Here is a 21516-nt window from a genome sequence, read left to right on the forward strand (position 1 = left end):
GTAACTGACAAGTACAGTAGAGTTATCTATCAGCCGAAAATGACAGAAACACTGTTGTATTACTGTTCGTACTTGTCGTGTAATGCCATTCTCTGACATTTTATCCATTATTTATTGTATTCCCTCATGAAGGGAATAGGACACCACTGACAGACTAAATGAAAAGGGCTATTACGACGAACAAATGACAGATTTCATTGGATTTGAGCATCATTTCCAACATAAGGATGCTACACAATTCATCAAAATACATAACATAGGCCTATTTCTTTTTAGATATTTGTCGAGTATTACATATAAAAGTCTTGTCACGCAGACAAATGGTTAATGTTAAAGTCTTATAACTTGCTGTACACTTGCAATGTCAATATCAAAGCCTCGCTATCAGCACAGAACCATTTGTTTTTCACCACTGCGTTCCTATTAAGGGTGAAATTAGCTGTGCCTGAATGAGTGAGGTCTGCATACTGAACTCCTTATAACGCCGGAGCTACGGACAGAGATAAGGGATCAGGGAGAGTGGGTTTGTCCAGACCTCAGATGTTCAATGTGAGAGCTGCTCGTCTTATCAGTCCCCTGAAATGGCCCTCTAATTGGAGACATGTTTCTATGAAATGTGTATAAATTGATGGTAATTGCTTTTGTATGCATGGAAATGCTAATTTTCCTCTATAATGGCTATCAAGAGAAACATAGCAACTACTTCAGTGAGTTCCTGTGTCATAGACAAGAAAACAATGCATAAATACTAGTATGCACACATTCCTAATGTAAAGCAAACGCATATTTGAAACGGAACTTCTGCATCTCATCCTTTCCAGCGCTCCTATGGTAATTACAGACTAAAACCTACACAACAGTGGCCTACCCATCTCATGTTTTCTCTCAAGAGAATTGAACACAGACATGAAATGCAGCATCAGAACGGTTTTCTGAGGCAATGCACCCACTTGAGATGCTGACTGCTTGTGATAACTCCTGGGTTCAACGTCCCATAGGCAGAGCTTTGGAATAATCCATTCTCCATACAGATTTCTCCCACGGAAGCTGCTTTATCCCATTATCACAGGCATTATACAAATGTATACTGCTGTAATCCACACACTTAGAACCCGATGCCTTTGGAAACAGCCATGTTGTGGGTGACAAACAGCTTCTGATACTGTGCAGCGCAAACAGAGTCGCCCTGGTATAAGTCAGTGTTCAAATTAAAGTTTGTTTGTTTGCGCTCGTGCATGCGTGGGTACATGTGTCTGTGCAAACGAAGGCTCCCAGTAAACTATTTTCAGAGGGAGACGTTGCATGTAGAGAACTTGGTCTGGGCCGTATGGGGGTGTTTAACATATCCAAGGTCTCCAGCAGAGACATACAGAAACACAAGCGGGTCATGGGGGATGCTGATAGCTGTGTGAACTCAGCAGGTGGTTGAGTGCTAGATGTGATAACTAGATGTTCTCGATGACAACGGTGGTGGAGCTGGTCTGTCCCTAATGTACTGTATTTGCTTAATAACACAGCAGGCAGCAGAGGTCTGGGTGTGATGAGGAAGAACTCCCCCATAACAAACACACCAGAGCGACACACACAGGCATGATCCATACAACCCCCCCCCCCCCCCCCAGGGCATGTGGCCCATGAAGGACAAAGAATAGAACATGTAAGAGTGGAAGATGAAAGAAAGGAAGGGAGAAAGAAAGAAAGAAAGAAAGAAAGAAAGAAAGAAAGAAAGAAAGAAAGAAAGAAAGAAAGAAAGAAAGGAAGGAAGGAAGGAAGGAAGGAAGGAAGGAAGGATGGATGGATGGATGGATGGATGGATGGATGGATGGATGGATGGATGGATGGATGGATGGATGGATGGATAGATAGATAGATAGATAGATAGATAGATAGATAGATAGATAGATAGATAGATAGATAGATAGACAGGAAAGAAAGAAAGAAAGAAAGAACAGAAGAAAAGAAAGAAAGAAAGAAAGGATGGATGGATGGATGCATAGATAGATAGATAGATAGATAGATAGATAGGAAAGAAAGAAAGAAAGAAAGAAAGAAAGAAAGAAAGAAAGAAAGAAAGACTTCCATGTAGATGCCATTGCTGTCATCTGTTCTTCATTGTTGCAGCAGGTCTGTGTGCTTTGGCTGCATGAGCGTCTTGCAGACCTCCGTTCCTTGGGTGCATCATGTGCGTCATGTGCGTCTTGCAGATCGGTGTGCTGTGGCTGCATCATGTGCGTCTTGCAGACATTATAGTTAAGGTGAATGTTGCCAACTGCTGCTTGGGCTTTCTGCTTCATTGGCTCGCTCGGTGCTGGGGGAGACATCATCCACTGGCAGATGTGCACAGCTCACCACTCTCTGCCACCTCTATAATTGACATCTGCATGTAAGAGAATGGCAGCGGCACCAGTCTGTGCCATGTTTCTGGGAAATAAGGCAGAGAATAAGCAGAGCATATCCTGAGAGGTTTGCATCAACTGTCTCTCTAATGCCTGTGAGTGCTCCGGCATTAATGGAACATATTATGCTTCAAATTATGGAATCATATACAGCAGCTGTTGATCCAATTTGGAGGTGGTGTTACAGCTAAAACAAGTCCCTCCAGGGGAGAATGTCTAGTTTTGGTTTATATGGCAAGATTTGGATCTCTCAGCTGGCATCAGTGGTGCATTTCATGACTTTATTCAAAAATGGTCCATTATTTTAAGGGATAAAGACATGCCTCTGAGGATAGAAGAGCAGAACTAACGACAGTGGAATGATCAATAGAACAATGTGGTCTGCACAGGCCTCGGAATAAGCCACTACATTCCACTGATTAAATCCATACGAGTGGATCCTGTTATTGGTGCAAATTTTGGCCTATTGAATTCATTCAGTTGAAACAAACTATCACAGCGTGGCTTTAGATGACTTAATATTTTCATCTTTTATATTGTTTCTGCTTTTGCCTATATGCTGTAAATTCCATTTTCCCATATATTTAAGGAGTCTGCATGTAAAAACATATGTGATAAAATCTCAGAAATCCAGTTTTAAGCTAATTAGGAGATAAGGGTTGTGGAATCAGTGACATCTTTTAAATCACTTCTTAAAACACATTTTTATAGACTTGCTTTTATGTGATGTTTGTCCCTTTTAATTTTTTACAGGGTGGGGAAGCAAAATTTACAATGAACATTTAGTTGTTTTTTTTCTCAGCAGGCACTACATCAGTTGTTTTGAAACCAAACATATATTGATGTCATAATCATACCTAACACTATTATCCATACCTTTTCAGAAACTTTTGCCCATATGAGTAATCAGGAAAGCAAACGTCAAAGAGTGTGTGATTTGCTGAATGCACTCGTCACACCAAAGGAGATTTCAAAAATAGTTGGAGTGTCCATAAAGACTGTTTATAATGGAAAGAAGAGAATGACTATGAGCAAAACTATTACGAGAAAGTCTGGAAGTGGAGGAAGCCACAAAAAAACGTACCAAAGCTTTTATTAAAACTCTCAAATCCCAAATCCTAAAGGATCCAACCAAATCCATGAGAAAAATGGCAATTGAACTTGAGGTAGACAACAAGACCGTTAGAAATGCAGTAAAATATGATTTGAAGTTAAAATCTTACACAAGAACACCAACACACTTGTTGACAACAGAAACAAATCCAACTTTAGCAATTTTTGGGAATCATGTTTATGGCCGCCTTCTAGCCCAGATCTAAACCCTCTGGATTCTGCTATTTGGGGCGTTTTAGAACATGCTACCAATAGAACATCACACAGCAATGTTGACTTTCTTAAAGATACTATTAAAGAAGAATGGGAGAAGTTGTCACCCCAATATTTGAGGAACACTTGCGCAAGTTTCAGGAAGCGTGTGAAGGCAGTTATTGAGAAAGAAGGAGGACACATAGAATAAAAAACATTTTCTATTATGTACATTTTCTTGTGGCAAATAAATTCTCATGACTTTCAATAAACTAATTGGTCATACACTGTCTTTCAATCCCTGCCTCAAAATATTGTAAATTTTGCTTCCCCACCCTGTATTTAAATTTTTTTTAAATTTGAATTTTATCCTGTTTGACTATAAATTTATATTCTCATACGTGACGTTGTTTTATCTCAGTCCTTCATTTTTACATTGATTTGACAGCATCGTGTTACGTTATCCCTGCCCTCTTTACTCCAATTCACTTAATTTATTTAAAGTATTACGTTTTTGCATTTGTTGTACACATCTCTCTTATTGTGTTGCTTCTGTCTTAATGTTTTTACTTGCATCTTGTATCCTGCTGTTGTGCCCTCTGCTTTGTCTGTCAAAAGCACTTCGTAAACTTTATTTTTAAAAGGTGCTATATAGATAAAGCTATTATTATTATTATTATTATTATTATTATTATTATTATTACTATTATTATTATTATTATTATTATTATTATTATTATTATTATCATTATTATTATTTCCAGTCATGTTTAACCCTTTATTGGGCAAGTGACTATTTCTGGTCATTTCCGAATACATTACAAGGCAGTGACAGCAACAGTTACAGCGAGTCAACAATCTCAGGTCCAATGTGGTCTACAGGGTCTGTAAGGTCCACCTCTGCATGAACAGTGAGTGGACCTGCTTTGTTAGGTACCATGAAATAATGGTACTAATGGAAGGAATGATGTTCAAAGGGAGAATGTGGATGTGGACAGGGGTCTGGATCAGCACTTATGTTGGTCTAATGTTCTAAAAGGAATGTTCTAATGTTTTAAAACACATGTTCGTAGCACCTTACATGTGTTTTTCTTGTATTCTGTATAATTAAATGGAAGTAGACTGTCCGTGTGTGTGTGTGTGTGTCCCAGGTATCACACAAAATCCAGAAATAGCTAATGGTTGCACTTTGGCAAATTTATATATTTTTGGTCAAAGAAGAGACTAGCGAAAACGACAAGTTGATAGGACCACTAATTTTGGGAGATATTACAAATTTTGGAATTCAATGACCTCCCAGTGGCCAATCACGTTGCTATGCCCAGAATCATAGAATCATTATTGAAGTGGGTTACCTAGCAACAGATGAACAATAGGGCCACGTTGCCATGGTGTCAAATTTCATGTGCAGAAACAGACATGTCAGCTGAGAGGTTATTGAACTGAAAATGCCAGTGGAATTTACCAAGAAAGGAAAGAAGGTAAAGGAATGAACTGGATCAGAGGATCTAGAACCTGTGGTAGAATGCGCTAGTTTTTACCCTTGGCCCTTGCCGCTGGGTACTGGCATCAGTTTGTTGTCCGTCTGTCTGTCTGTCTGTCCGTCTGTCTGTATGTGCAAAAAGTTTGGTGTGCACCAGTAGTTCTCAACGGGAGAGGGGTGGGGGGGTAGACAGTCAGTGATGAGGAAACTGTGGCATGGATTGAAGGCTGAGGGTTTTCAAGTTCAGGCACGTTATGTTTTATATATATGTCTGAGATTATTATTTTGTTTGCCACTTATGGGTAAGGAACCAAATACGGTAACTTTAATGACCTGGATTTAAGGAAACCCTGGCATGTACTGAAAGCCGAGGGTTTTCAAGTGTGGGCATGTTATGTTTTATATACATGTCTCAGATTTTTTTTTTTTGCCACTTACAGGTAAGGAGCCAAATATGGTAACTTCAGTGACCTTGATTTACAGAAACCCTGGCATGGACTGAAGGCCGAGGGTTTTCAAGTGCAGGCATGTTGTTTTATATATATATACGTCTCAGTTTTTTTTTTTTATTTTTTTTTTTTTTGCCTCTTACAGGTAAGGAACCAAATATGGTAACTTCAATGACCTTGATTAAAGGAAACCTTGGCATGAACTGAAGGCTGAGGGTTTTCAAGTGCGGGCACGTTATGTTTTATATATACTGTATATACGTCTCAGATGTTTGTTTTTTTTTTTTTTTTTGCAACTTATGGGTAAGGAACCAAATATAGTAACTTCAGTGACCTTGATTTTAGAAAACCCTGGCATGTACTGAAAGCCAAGGGTTTTCAAGTATGGGCATGTTATGTTTTTTATATATATATATATATATATATATATATATATATATATATATATATATATATATATATACGTGTCAGATTTATTTTATTTTTTTTTGCAATTTATGGGTAAGGAACCAAATATGGTAACTTCAATGACCTTGATTTAAGGAAACCCTGGCATGGACTGAAGGTCGAGGGTTTTTCAAGTGCAGGCATGTTATGTTTTATATATATGTTTCAGATTTGGGTTTTTTTTGGCCACTTACAGGTAAGGAACCAAATATGGTAACTTCAGTGACCTTGATTTTAGAAAACCCTGGCATGGACTGAAAGCCGAGGGTTTTCAAGTGTGGGCACGTTATGGTTTATATACATGTCTCAGATTTTTTTTTTTTTTGCCACTTACAGGTAAGGAGCCAAATATGGTAACTTCAGTGACCTTGATTTACAGAAACCCTGGCATGGACTGAAGGCCGAGGGTTTTCAAGTGCGGGCATGTTGTTTTATATATATATACGTCTCAGTTTTTTTTTTTTTTTTTTTTTTTTTTTGCCTCTTACAGGTAAGGAACCAAATATGGTAACTTCAGTGACCTTGATTAAAGGAAACCTTGGCATGGACTGAAGGCTGAGGGTTTTTCAAGTGCAGGCATGTTATGTTTTATATATATGTTTCAGATTTGGGTTTTTTCTGGCCACTTACAGGTAAGGAACCAAATATGGTAACTTCAGTGACCTTGATTTTAGAAAACCCTGGCATGGACTGAAAGCCAAGGGTTTTCAAGTGTGGGCACGTTATGGTTTATATACATGTCTCAGATTTTTTTTTTTTTTGCCACTTACAGGTAAGGAGCCAAATATGGTAACTTCAGTGACCTTGATTTACAGAAACCCTGGCATGGACTGAAGGCCGAGGGTTTTCAAGTGCGGGCATGTTGTTTTATATATATATACGTCTCAGTTTTTTTTTTTTTTTTTTTTTTTTGCCTCTTACAGGTAAGGAACCAAATATGGTAACTTCAATGACCTTGATTAAAGGAAACCTTGGCATGGACTGAAGGCTGAGGGTTTTCAAGTGCGGGCACGTTATGTTTTATATATACTGTATATACGTCTCAGATGTTTGTTTGGGTTTTTTTTTGCAACTTATGGGTAAGGAACCAAATATAGTAACTTCAGTGACCTTGATTTTAGAAAACCCTGGCATGTACTGAAAGCCAAGGGTTTTCAAGTATGGGCATGTTATGTTTTTTATATATATATATATATATATATATATATATATATATATATATATATATATATACGTGTCAGATTTATTTTATTTATTTTTTGCAATTTATGGGTAAGGAACCAAATATGGTAACTTCAATGACCTTGATTTAAGGAAACCCTGGCATGGACTGAAGGTTGAGGGTTTTTCAAGTGCAGGCATGTTATGTTTTATATATATGTTTCAGATTTGGGTTTTTTTTGGCCACTTATAGGTAAGGAACCAAATATGGTAACTTCAGTGACCTTGATTTTAGAAAACCCTGGCATGGACTGAAGGCTGAGGGTTTTCAAGTGCGGGCACGTTATGTTTTATATATAGATGTCCCGTTTTTTTGTTTGTTTTTTTTCCATTTTCGGGTGAGGAACCAAATATGGTAACTTCAATGACCTTGATTTTCTACATAACAATTTCTTTTTTTTTTTTTTTTTACAATTTTAAAAAAGTAATAATTCATGGTATGTCCTCCAATAACACTATGATATATACATATATATATATATATATATATATATATATATATATATATATATATATATATATATATTGAATTTCAGAGTATTTGTCGGAGTGTCCTTTAAAGGGTTAACAGTAGATGTGGGAAACATAATATTTTTGCCATCTTGAATTGTTGCATAGACACCGGACGAAAATTAACTTCTACCTTCAACTGGGATTAAGTACAGCCACCGTAACTAATCAGATTTCTACGAAGGAGAGAATTCATCGAGATTTACTGTGGGCTCCCCTCCATTTGGGGTTAATGAGTGTCTTCCACAGCCTCCTCATAGCTATTTCATACCTCGGGGATTTGAATAATTCCCATTGATAGTTTGAAAATCTCAAATGAGACAGGATTAATCAAAAGCAGAGAAAGTAAAGCTGATGAGGGTGAAGCGACACATGAGGATGACGATGTCCCAATCAGGAGGAAGGTGACTAGTTATACACAGTGGGCAGCGTATTCATATGATTTTAATGGCTGGTGGGGGTCTGTGACTAAACCAGTCTAAGTAGCTTCAGACATGAGCGTAATGATATTTAGCCCTCAAAGTGTGCTACTCCACTGTAATCAAAGAGCCTTTCCTCACACTCTCGCTGTCATTTGTAATCAAAAGTGAATATAGCCCATAGTTCGACACCTTTTTTAACACCTTTCTAAGGGTTGAGGCTGTTCGTTATCCTCAAACTTAATTGGCAATTGGCTTTTAAGCTTCGGCGTTTCTGTGTTTTTTTAATCAAAAGAAAAAGAAACTATTTGGCTGATATAGGTGTGAGAAACCACTTTTGATTTATTGATTGATTTTGCATCTACATTGCATTGATCAAAGACGTAATAAAACCGTAAAGGTAAAACGACTTGTTTTAAAGCGTCCACCTCATAAATACATAAACATTATAAAAGTTATGAGATTTCTATAGTCCATACACATTCAGAATACATAAAAAAATAAAGACAATATGAAAATACATATATATCAATGCGATATCATAATTGATTTCCTTAAATTTGGTTATATAATGTAAATATTGTCGAATGAGTTTAGTTTAATTTAGTATAGGCCTGTTTTGTTCATTGTTCTGGCGTGAAGTCTAATGACAGGAGTGAGTATTTAAAATGCTATTATTATGTTAAGTTATTTGATAATGCGAATGGGGGTGGGATTAAATATGTTTTTTTTCTTTCCACTCCTTTTTGAAAGATTTTGGAATTTTTGAAGTTGTATGTATTCTGTAAATGCTTGAAATAAACGATAAATGAATGAATTAATGAATAAATATTTCTTAAAGTATATCTGTGATGTGAAAATCGGCTCCACACTCTACACCCTCTATACCTAATACAAAACTGAGCTCTCTATATGACACATTTAGGCAAATGAAACTGTTGATTTTGACGAGTATTGTGTCTATGAACTGCAGCATTGGTTGGAAAATGCAAAATGAAATGCTCACACTGCAAAAATCTAAAACTTACCAAATGTATTTTTCTCATTTGTAGTCAGAATATCTGATCACACTTAAAATAAGACATAATCACTTAAAGAGTAACTTGTAAGTGAGATGTAAGAACTTATTTTTAGACAATAGATGTTGAAAGTCTTATTTCAAGAAATTTTACCAAGATAATTTTCACTTGTTCCATTGGCAGATCTTTTTTAATTTTTTTGGCTTGAATTAAGGAAACAAAAGGAATTAAGCAAAAAAAAAAAAAAAGCAAAAAAAAAAAAATTATATATATATATATATATATATATATATATATATATATATATATATAGATAGATAGATAGATAGATAGATAGATAGATAGATATATTGAATTAAGGCCAAAAAAATATTGAATTAAGCAAAAAAGAAATTAAGCAAAAAAATTATTGAATTACACAAATAAATAAATAAATAACATTTAAAAAATTAAATTAAATTTGTATTTTATGTGTAAGAGTCAGTATAATTAAAGTACCTTGCCTGCACTGCAAAAATAAAAAATCCTACCAAGTGTATTTCCTAATTTCTATCCAAAATATCTCACCACACTTAAAATAAGACATAATCACTTAAAGAGTAACTTTTCAGTGAGATACAAGAACTTATTTTTAGACAACAGATCTTGAAAATCTTATTTCAAGAAATCTTACCAAGATAATTTTCACTTGTTCCATTGGCAGATTTATTTATTTTTTTTGCTTGAATTAAGAGGAAGAAAATGAATTAAGCAAAAAAAAAAAAAAAAAAAAAAAAAAAAAAAAAAATATATATATATATATATATATATATATATATATATATATATATATATACATACATATATATATATATATATATATATATATATATATATATATATATATATATGTATGTATGTATATGTGTGTGTGTGTGTGTGTGTATATGTAAAACCCAAAAAATTGAATTAAGCAAAAACAAATTAAGCAAAAAATATTATTGAATTAAGCGAAAAATAAATAAATTAAATTAAATTAAATTTGTATTTTTATGTGTAAGATTCAGTATTATCAAAGTGCCTTGCCTGCAAAGCAAAAATCAAAAATCTTACCAAGTGTATTTCCTCATTTCTAGCCAAAATATCTCATCGCACTTAAAATAAGACATAATAGACAAAAGAGTAACTTTTCAGTGAGATATAAGTAATAGCTTATTTTTAGACAATAGATCTTGAAAATCTTATTTCAAGAAATCTTACCAAAATAATTTTCACTTCTTCCATTGGCAGATTTTTTTGCTTGAATTAAGCAAAAAAAAACCCAAACAAACAAAAAACAGTGAATTAAGCACAAAAAAAAATAATTAAGCAAATATATATATATATATATATATATATATATATATATATATATATATATATATATATTTGAATTAAGCAAATAAAAAAGAAGATTTAAGCAAAAAGATAAAAATCTGCGAATGGAACAAGTCAAAATGATCTTGGTAAGATTTCATAAATAAGATTTTCAAGATCTGTTGTCTGAAAATAAGTTCTTATATCTCACTGAACAGTTACTCTTTAGGTGATTATGTCTTATTTTAAGTGTGATCAGATACTTTGACTAGAAATGAGGAAAATACACTTAGTAAAATTTAGATTTTTTCCAGTGGAGTCAAGGTACTTTTATTTTACTGAATTCTATCCATAAAAATACCAATGTGGTACATATTAATATCAAAAATATTAAGTACATTTTGTTCAAAGAATACATTAGCAGAAGAGGTCAGTGTGAAACGTACATCTTTTTCCAATATTTTCAGAACAGAATGAGGAAAACCGACCGCTACGTTGACATATTCTGCTGAAATAAGTTTTTTTTCTCCAGTCACTTTTCTTCTGTTTTCACGCTAACGTCCACATGTTCCAGACACCCACCACTGTCTATCTTTCCACATCTACTCATTCATCTTAGACAAGTCAATTTTATTATTCGCAGCAGGGCCGTTGAAAAGCATGTAGAAGTTGAGCGCTTGAACGGCGGTAGCCCTATGTGATATGGGCACTGGTATTTAAGTTCCCTGGGATAAATCATTTACGTCAATTCAGTTACTGATGAGGCATGAATACATATGGCGAATTCTGTTCAGACGTGATTTATTTTAATTGTCACATTGGGACCTGCTATTACACTGCTGCAGAATGGGTCACTGCATTAGAAAATTAAAGCAGAGGCTCTAATTTGAAATCTATTTGTAAATTCTGGCCTGTGGGATAAAGATGTGCTGAGCGCATATAAATGCCCTCCCAGAGTCGGTTGAACTTCTGGTACGCTGCTGAACAGTCACCTGGGTGCGTCCCTCCCCTCCTGGGCTCGCTCCGCCACTGTGCTCAGTCTGAGGGAACTCAAATTAAGCTGCAGCAAAGGCACACGTCTTACATGAATGAGCATATGTGCAGTGTTTGGGGTGCAGCGTTGGGGTGTGAGGCCGGCGAGTGTGTGGCACGCCCCGGGCTACTTATGTTCGGTATTTCATAGGCTTCATTTCCATGGATCATTTAATACTTTTCATCCACTTTCCGAGATGTACGAGTGGAAGTTATATCTAATACTTGCACGTGGCAGCGATCCTTATACAAGCTGGGTTTAAAACTATCCATGACACATGACGTATTGAGTAAACCTATTCAAAGTCATGTGACGGTACTTTTACCTTTAGTGTCTACATCATCAAAACTGTTTCCAAAGAGAGAGAGAGAATAAAGGGAAAGGCTGTCCATGGCAAAAACATGAACATTTTAACCCAGGGGTGGCAAACTCATTTTGGTTCAGGGGCCATATTTAGCCTAGTTTGATCTCAAGTAGGCCAGACCAGTAAAATAATGACTTAATAACCCACAGGGGTTGGACAAAATAATGGAAACACCTTCACCTCAAGATGATAATGCCCCAATCCATACAGCTAGAATTGTTAAAGAATGGCATGAGGAACATTCTAATGAAGTTGAGCATCTCGTATGGCCGGCACAGTCCCCAGACCTCATCATTATTGAGCATTTATGGTCAGTTTTAGAGATTCAAGTAAGACGTCAATTTCCACCGCCATCGTCTCTAAAAGAGTTGGAGGGTATTCTAACTGAAGAATGGCTTAAAATTCCTTTGGAAACAATTCACAAGTTGTATGAATCAATACCTCGGAGAATTGAGGCTGTAATTGCCGCAAAAGGCGGACCTACACCATATTAAATTATATTTTGTTGATGTTTTAAGGTGTTTCCATTATTTTGTCCAACCCCTGTATAAATAATGACAAATCCAATTTTTTCTTTTTATTTTAGTACAAAAAAACCCCAATTAAATTATGAAAATATTTACATTTTACCAAAAAAAAATGTGAATAACCTGAAAAAACTGAAATTTCATTTGAAAAATTAGTGCAATTTTAACAATATTATGCCTCAACTTATTATTTATACATGTACGTTACATACAGTGTTACATAAACATTTGGAAACAGGCAGAATATTGTTAAAATTTTGGAGTTTGGAACTAAAATTTGAACAATTTTTACAATATTCCATCTCTTATTATTAACACAACTACAGATCACAGTGGATCCATAAATGCATAAAACATTTAGTAACAGGCAGAATATTGTTAAAACTGCACATTTTGGGTTGTTCATCTTTGTTTTATTTATGTATTTATTTGCATTTTATTGTGAAAGAATAGTTTTGTAAATGTAAATATTTTCACAGTGTAATGTTATTTTTTTCACTTAAATTTTTTACATAACACACTGCCTGATATTGATACTTATACAGACTAACGCCCCACAATTCATTCTCAGCGCCCCCCTATCAGGTTTCTTGTTTCAAACACCCCCCGACAGTGTCCCAACACCCCCCTTGAGAAACACTGTGTTCAAGGTTTAACAATTACTATATAATACCGTTATTACTCCGAGGAGTGCACACAACAGTTATAACGATTACTTTCAGAGCGATGACAGAAAAAATACAATGTAAAAACACTGAAGAAAAGAAATAAGAAATAAATATGTGCTCATTTCAACCCTGCAAAAACATCCTAAGCTTTAGACTTTTGCACAGTTCTGTATGTGATAAGATTTATCAATCAGTTTAATTTTTAGTGGTGTTAATGTAGTTGTCGTAAGGCAAGGCAAGGCAAGTTTATTTGTATAGCACATTTCAGCAACAAGGCAATTCAAGGTGCTTCACACAGGACATTGAAATAAAAAGAAACACATTTAAAACATTATAAAAGAAACATGTAAAAGGTGATTAAAAACAGCAAGTAAGAAAAAAACATAAAATAAAATAAAAAACACATATGAAAGTAAGAGTTGCAGTGCAGAGTTTCAAAAGAGAAGATAAAATTTAAAAAGTCAAAAGCCTTTTAGTCAAAGGCAGCAGTGAACAGGTGAGTCTTTAACCTGGACTTAAAAGAACTCAGACTCTCAGCAGACCTGATATTTTCTGGTAGTTTGTTCCACATATACGGAGCATAGAAACTGAACGCTGATTCTCCATGTTTAGTCCTGACTTTTGGAGCACAGACCAGACCTGCACCAGACCACCTGAGTGGTCTGGATGGTTCAGACTGGACTAGAAGGTCCTAAACCGTTCAGTGCTTTATATGCCAGCAAGAGAATTTTAAAGTCTATTTGTAGAAGTCACAGAAATGCGATTGGTATTTTTAGTTGGTTAGCATTAGCATTAGCTGGACAAGTTTTACCCTTTACTCCAGCTCCACAATTTTGTCCAGTTATGGTCATTTCTGGCTCAAAAAAAAAAAAAAAAAAACCCTCAAAAGTCGACAAATCAACAAATGGCTTCACTTTGGTTTCTAATGTTCACCTCTTTTTATACAGTCTATAAACCAGTTTCTAAGTGTTGCTTCCTGGTGGCACGTGTCCAACAGAAGGGCATTACCCCCTAAAATGCGTTTGACAGGTTGCAGATCCTAGTGGAGCTTATGAAACGGTTTCCTCACACGGTCCTTTGTCTTACGCTGTCATCAACATCTCCCCGCTTTGATGTTTCATATAGTTTGGGACCACACTGTTCTACTCTGAGGATATGCTTACTAGAACATGCTTTAAGGGGGAAACAGAGGCCACAGCTCTTCACAGACCGTCTGGAAAGTGTGACCTTTCTCCTCACAGTCAACTTTGACTATCTTACAATCTTTGGCAGCGCTACTGAGGGAAGAACTGATGAAAAGGCAGATTTAAATCTAAATCCTATCCAGATTGACAGCGAGGCACTCCTTTCAGGTGTGTGGATATAGAAGTGTATGAGTTATAAAACAACTGATTATAGATGATAATTAGACCAAAAAGGAGTCTGACTCAACTAAAGTTCCATTACAGTCATGTTTATGTGGTGACGATAAGATTATAAGATTAACTTTTCACTCTAACTAAAATTTGGTTCATATCTATGAGCCTACATATCATATTATTTTCATATCTTTTGCATGAATCAGCAACTCAATAAAATTCACTCTGCAACCCAGTTTTGGGTCCAAAGTTTTGGGAAAAACAGGTCTTGAATATTCCTACAGAAGGTGGATGCATGTTTATTACACTTTACAACATAACCTTTGTGAAACCAGGTAACAGTCTTTTATTTTTCTTCAGCTTGTGACTCAAAAAAATAAATCACATGTCTCATCAGGACCAACATTTACAAAAATCTGTTATGGATTTGTAAAACATTTACATATTTACTGACTCTTCCACTGTTGAAATAATGTTGAACTGAATACACTTTATCAAGATGTAGGAATATTAATCATAAACTGAAAGATGATGTCATCAACAGCTTTTAATTCTGAAAAGTAAGGTTAAACACAACCAGACACCTCTTGTCTCTGATTACTTTCCATTTTAATTAGAAAAATTAACCTACTGAAATTGAAAATTCAAACTGAGATTGAAACTTCATCAATTGGCGATCCAATAAACCAACTCTACAACCCAGTTTTGGATCTGAAGTTTGGGAAAAGCAGTTCTCATAGACTTATTTGAAGGTGGATTCATGTTTATTTACATTTTACAACATAACCATTGTGAAACAATCAGGTAATACTGTTTTATTTTTCTTTAGTTTTCCACTAATTCTACTCACTCTCTTCCTTCTGTCTATGGTTTATTACATATTTCACTGTTAAATCTGTTTTGACACAGCCCATCATGTCTGTGCAAAACAACCTGTTTGAAAAAAAACATTTCAAAAGTGTTTGAGTTATAAAACAACTGATTATAGACCATAATTAGACCAAAAAGGAGTCTGATAAAAGTGGATATTTTTACCGACTCATCTAAAGTTCCATTACAGTCATATTTATGTGGTGACTATAAGATTATAGCATTAACTTTTCGCTCTTCAACTAAAATTTGGTTATTGTCAAATCTTTTACTTCATCAATTGGCGACCCAATAAAAAACACTCTGCAACCCAGTTTTGGGTTCTAAGTTTCAGTTCTTGAATATTCTCATAGAAGGTGGATGCATGTTTATTTACGCTTTACAACATAACTGTGAAACAACCAGACTTTTGCTTGTTTTTCCACTAATGCTACTCACTCTGCCTTCTGTCTATTGCTTGTTTCATATTGGACATATGCAGGGTGCGATGTGTCTAAAGACCAGAGAGATATGTGGGGTTTTTTTTGTTTGTTTTTTGCATGTTGGAGTGGGTGGGGGGCAGTTATATACATGGGGGTGTGGTTCATAACTAACGTAACTAACGCTGACTTGAAACGATATTGAAACTTTACATACTTTCAACGTCTAACTCCTCGGTTCTATTCCTCTATTACACTGGGTTACAAAAAAATGTTTTTTGCAAGTTGTCTAGGTTTTTTCAACTGAATTAGGACCATTTTGCACCGCTAAATCCAAAAATGACATCTGTTTTTCTCAATCAGGTCAGGTTTTTTTGCTAATTTGATTTTGAAAAATTTGATCTTCTCACAAAATTGATTACATTTTTGTGACTTTATCAGTTGATTTTTTATATAGTTCTCACCCAAAATAGGTTTTAAGAGAAAAAAAATCATTTTCTAACAGGATTCCTGTTAGGTACAATGGTGTATTCACCGCAGATGTAGCAGAATACGTCAGGCTTATTTTTGCGAGATCTTCTAGTCGAAGCCATTTCATTCGCCTGTAATATTAAAAAAAACATTAATCATAAATTGGCAAAAGTAAAATCTTCAGAACTCGTTTATTGCAAGAAATATGAAATAATTTTGTATCATATGATGTGAAAATGCCCATAAATGTAAGAAAAAATGTTAAAAAGCCAATATGTAGCATAGTTCAGGAAGTTGACCTGATTGAGCAAAATTAATATGATTTTTGGATTCAGCACACCAAAATGATCCTAAATCAGCTCAAAAACTTAAACAATAAATTTGTTGTTGACCAGTGTTATACAGCAGCTCTAACACAAAATTTTCCAAACTTCTAACCTGTATCCACTGGACCCCCTCCACTGCTCTATGGCCCCCCCACAAATGTTGGGCCCCATGAATTTATCACGTTTACCCTCCCTTTACAGCGCCCCGGTGCCTGGGGACGTTTGTGAATTCTGAGACTGCCAACAATTCAGTTCAGGTGAACATTAGTGCCAGTAATGTAGGATATACAGGGTGGGGAAGCAAAATTTACAATATTTTGAGGCAGGGATTGAAAGACAGTGTATGACCAATTAGTTTATTGAAAGTCATGAGAATTTATTTGCCACAAGAAAATTGACATAATAGAAAATGTTTTTATTCTATGTGTCCTCCTTCTTTCTCAATAACTGCCTTCACACGCTTCCTGAAACTTGCGCAAGTGTTCCTCAAATATTCGGGTGACAACTTCTCCCATTCTTCTTTAACAGTATCTTTAAGAAAGTCGACATTGCTGTGTGATGTTCTATTGGTAGCATGTTCTAAAACGCCCCAAATAGCAGAATCCAGAGGGTTTAGATCTGGGCTAGAAGGCGGCCATAAACATGATTCCCAAAAATTGCTGAAGTTGGATTTGTTGCTGTTGTCAACAAATGTTTTGGTGTTCTTGTGTCAGATTTTAACTTCAAATCATATTTTACTGCATTTCTAACGGTCTTGTTGTCTACCTCAAGTTCAATTGCCATTTTTCTCATGGATTTGGTTGGATCCTTTAGGATTTGGGATTTGAGAGCTTTAATAAAAGCTTTGGTACGTTTTTTGTCGCTTCCTCCACTTTCAGACTTTCTCATAATAGTTTTGCTCATAGTCATTCTCTTCTTTCCATTATAAACAGTCTTTATGGACACTCCAACTATTTTTGAAATCTCCTTTGGTGTGACGAGTGCATTCAGCAAATCACACACTCTTTGACGTTTGCTTTCCTGATTACTCATATGGGCAAAAGTTTCTGAAAAGGTATGGATAATAGTGTTAGGTATGATTATGACATCAATATATGTTTGGTTTCAAAACAATTGACTGAGAAAAAACAACTAAATGTTCATTGTAAATTTTGCTTCCCCACCCTGTAGGTGTAAGAAAACTGTCACAACCTGCTGTTATTTACAATATTTGCCCCCCCACCCAAGGTTATAATAGTTTTGGATTTTTAATTATAGTTTAGTTTTAATTAGTTTTGACTTTTTTTTTTCTCTTATTCAGTTAGTTTTAATTAGTTTTTAGAGCAGGTTTGTTAGTTTTTATTAGTTATCGTTTTTTTCTGAATGCTTAGTTTTAGTTTAGTTTAGTTTAGTTTTAGTATTAGTTTTAGTTATTTCATATATTTTATCTTCCTCATCATCCTATTCAAAGAAATTAGTGAGGCGCGGATATGGGTTACCCTGGACACTTTATTTGGGGGTCGGGTTAGGGCGGCTCATGGACTGAGCAGAGACACAATGTACCGTACAATGTATAAATTCCCTATAGCAGGTTGAGGTGGGGTGCAATCCATACACAACGTCACTTACGTGAAACAATGCGAAGATGTGCAAAGCATGACAGGAGATGCACAAAGCAGCCAGCAGTTAAAGCAGATAGAAACATATATAAACCAGCTAACCAGCAGTTAAAGCAGATAGAAACATATATAACCAGCTAACCAGCAGTTAAAGCAGATAGAAACATATATAAACCAGCTAACCAGCAGTTAAAGCAGATAGGAACCTATTATAAACCAGCTAACCAGCAGTTAAAGCAGACAGAAACATATATAAACCAGCTAACCAGCAGTTAAAGCAGATAGGAACATATTATAAACCAGCTAACCAGCAGTTAAAGCAGATAGAAACATATATAAACCAGCTAACCAGCAGTTAAAGCAGATAGGAACATATTATAAACCAGCTAACCAGCAGTTAAAGCAGATAGAAACATATATAAACCAGCTAACCAGCAGTTAAAGCAGATAGGAACATATTATAAACCAGCTAACCAGCAGTTAAAGCAGATAGAAACATATATAAACCAGCTAACCAGCAGTTAAAGCAGATAGAAACATATTATAAACCAGCAGTTAAAGCAGATAGGAACCTATTATAAACCAGCTAACCAGCAGTTAAAGCAGACAGAAACATATACAAACCACTTATAAACATATATAACCCAGTTCCTCATCAGTCAACCACACCTTAGCAGATATCTCATCTCTTAATCATCTCCAGTTCCATTATTAGCTAACTTTGCTTCAGTTCAGTTCAGCTAGCTGTAGCTAGTAACATCAAACGTTTTTTAACATTCTAACAGGTTCCATACCTCTGTAATTGGATTAGTTTTCATCCTCCTCTTTTCTCCTCTTCTAAACTGTGCAGTTCAGGGCTTGGAAGGCCTTTTCATGGTGATAAACTCTCCAGTTTTAACCTGGATGCTAGTCCTGTTTGACTCTGTACTTTAGCTCAGCTCTGTCTGTCACTCACGCGCACACACACGGTACGCCAAAAAAAAAAAAAAAGAAAAAAAAAAAAAAAAAAAAAAACCCGACCCATGTATCACTACAGTAAACCCCAGACAGGACTGTGCTGCTTTGTCCCAGCTTTAGTCTGTATGTTCCAGGTAGAGTGGGGACCAGAAGACGACTGGAAACCACCAGTGACCAGACATGACAGACTGTGAAGTGTCGTATGGTGTCACCAGCTCAAACTGCTGGAGCCAAATAAATTAATTTCATATCAATCCGACATTGACAGAGACGAAAACGAAGGGAATTGTATCCATAATTTTTATACATTTTAGTTAGTTTTGTAAGCTCACAATACAGTTTCAGTTAGTTATCGTTTTTTTCTTTTAATTAGAGTTTTTATTTATTTCAGTTAACGAAAATGTTTTTTCAATTTTAGTTTTCGTCATTTCGTTCGTTTTCGTTAACGATAATAACCTTGACCCCACCCCCCCTTCCCAACAAATTGCACCCTGGACATATGGACACAACATTTCTGTGCAAGATAACAACAACATTTGAAAAGTGTATGACATAAAACAACTATTTATAGATGATAAATCGACCAAAAAGGAGTCTGACTCAACCAAAGTTCCATTACAGTCATATTTATGTGGTGACTATAAGATTATAAGATTAACTTTTTTCGTTCTTTAACTAAAATATCATATCTACTCCTGCAATTACGTTCTTTTATCTGTAAAATGTCCAAAGACTAAATCGAGCTTTGTTTCCTCCATCATGACTTCTCAATAACAGTCCCAGTGGTTCATGTAAACATCAACAATCCTTTATGTGCATAGTAAAAGATTTCCATCACACCACCTGCACTATTCTGTAAGGACTTTGGCTATCTTTTTTTTTAATAGACCTATGTATTCTTTCTTTTCCAAAGTAAAAATTACTTGCTTCCAAATGGGCTTTTTTTTTTTTTTTTTCCGATAATGATCAATCTTGAGCTGAGTGAGCGGTGGGCCTGAAATAATGAGATCCTATTTCCCTTTCATTCTACCTTTGCCTTCCAACAGAAAAGTCAAGTTTAAGTAGAGAGAGAGGATGATAGATTAGTAGAGAGGCTTTCTGACAAGAGGGGAAGAAGGAGATAAAGAGAAAAAGAAACCAAAGAACAGCAGCTCTTCCATCAAGCTCGGATACATGTGCTGTGTAATGTGCCCCCCTTTTCTTTTCTTTTTTTTTTTTTTAAACACCGTGGTACCTCCAGGTCCCCCATCGACGTCTCCGCACGTAAAGGAGGAAGTACAAATGAGATCATGACAATTGGAAAAATTCCCTGGAATGTCATTCAAATCTAAAAATAAAAAGCGAGTCAAATCAGTTATCCGGTTTGTGGCCTACAAAACAAGCTGCGCAAAAAAAGAAGAAGCCGCAGAAACACAGCACTGTACTAAGCACGTCAAGGTTTCTGTGGATTAGTTGAAATGATGGGCGTGTGAATGTGTGTAAATCTTTCAATTGACATTTCATCATGTGTGTTCTCTCCTCTCATATAGTCATAAATCAGCAAAGAGAATGTCATGGTTTACATAAACAAACACCGCTGCTACTGCTGCTGCTGCTTGACATGCTTTATAATCAAATCAAACATACACGCTGATGACATCAATGAGCAAAGAGAGCATCAATGACGACAACCTGCCTACACAACACACACTACATTTCCTCTAGTTCATATTTGGTACTAAACTTCATTATATCCATGAATTATTATTATTATTATTATTATTATTAAAGTTTTAAAAATCAGTAGTCACTTTTTCATTGACCCTCAAGTTGTGCAAATATAACTTGCGCATAAAAATTTACCTAATGGAAAAAACAAGTCTCATTTTTCAGTTAAAAATTTTTGTGCTGGCAATAGGTGGTTTTTCGGGCATAGCGCTAATTGTATATCACGCAAAACTGCAATGGAAAGACCTGTTTTTGCACCTAGAGTCAGGTGAATTAAAAAAACGGATGTTGACGTACGTTACAACAAGCAACAAAGAAGAAGAATCATGCTGCGGTATGTGTGGACACACCAGGAAGCCCAATCATTTTTTAATTTAGTACAAGATAGAGGGGTAATATATAATAAAAATAATGAATATATCTGTAAATCAACGCCATATTTACATTCGTTGCCATGTTTATGGAATGACTTCTAGTGTCATCTTGCGATTATAAATAAACAAATCATCGCATTTGTGATTTAATGGAAAAACCGACATTACGCACTTCTGGTTTTTCGACATTTAGTAAATATTGGTAAAGTTTTGTGCAGATGTCCAATGGAAAAGCGACTAGTGTTTTCTGACTTTGTGCA

Source organism: Sphaeramia orbicularis, chromosome 22, assembly GCF_902148855.1.
Source record: "Sphaeramia orbicularis chromosome 22, fSphaOr1.1, whole genome shotgun sequence".
NCBI lineage: Eukaryota > Metazoa > Chordata > Actinopteri > Kurtiformes > Apogonidae > Sphaeramia > Sphaeramia orbicularis.